Raw genomic sequence first — 941 nt, forward strand, 5'->3', positions numbered from 1 at the left:
CAATGTCTTTTAAATAAATTGTAAGTCAAAGATATAGTATAAATCTTAGAACAAAAATTAAGATTAAGCAATATTCAGAAAATTAAATACTAAGTAATTAAGAATTAAATGTTTCAAAACAATTGCACTAAGAAAAAGTTTTCCTGATAGCAAAGAAGTACTAAGAGTAAAACATAAGATAAATACTGGAATGGCAAATATATGACCAGCACTTCTAACAATTTGAGGATAGGATATCACACAAAGTTCTAGGGTGTTGTGGACATGCATAATGACCGTGACAGTTAATGGTGGCTAGGCATCACTTGTGGAACTGAGCTACAGCTATTTCTTTGAAATCTACCCTGTAGACTCAGGTGGAGTCATGACCCATACAGTGGAAGAGAAGTTCATTTGTAGTGTGTGCTGATGGAAATATTTTGCTGCTGAACACAAAAGGATAACTGAAAGTCTACTATTGTGTACCTTTTATTCTCCTGTGTTTGTTTGCCCTATTTGGTGGGTTCTTTCCATTCTCATTTGGTGGAGCTGTGATCAGTTTGCTCCCTCTCTAGAACATCATTTAGTAGTCTGTGTAGGCTTGGCTTTGTCATCATGAAATTCTTTAGTTCTTCTTTGTCAAGGAAGTATTTCACTTCTCCATTATACTTGAAAGAGAGCTTTGCAGGATATATCAGTCTGGGTTGGAATTTGTTCTCTTGCAAGACTTGAAGTACTTTGCTCCATGTTCTTCTTGACTAGATGGTTTGTGAAGGGAAATCTGCTGTTATTCTGATGGGTTTTCCTTTAAATGTGATCTGTTTCTTTTCTTTAGTAGCTTTTAGTATACTGTTCCTATGCTGAATTTCTGGGATCTTGATTATTATGTGTCTGGGCGTAGTTTTCATTGGGTTGATGTTATTCAGAGTTTGATATGCTTCGGTTATGTGATTGTCAGATTG

This window comes from Octodon degus, unplaced genomic scaffold (genome assembly GCF_000260255.1).
Source record: "Octodon degus isolate 3935 unplaced genomic scaffold, OctDeg1.0 scaffold00183, whole genome shotgun sequence".
NCBI classification, from domain to species: Eukaryota; Metazoa; Chordata; class Mammalia; order Rodentia; family Octodontidae; genus Octodon; species Octodon degus.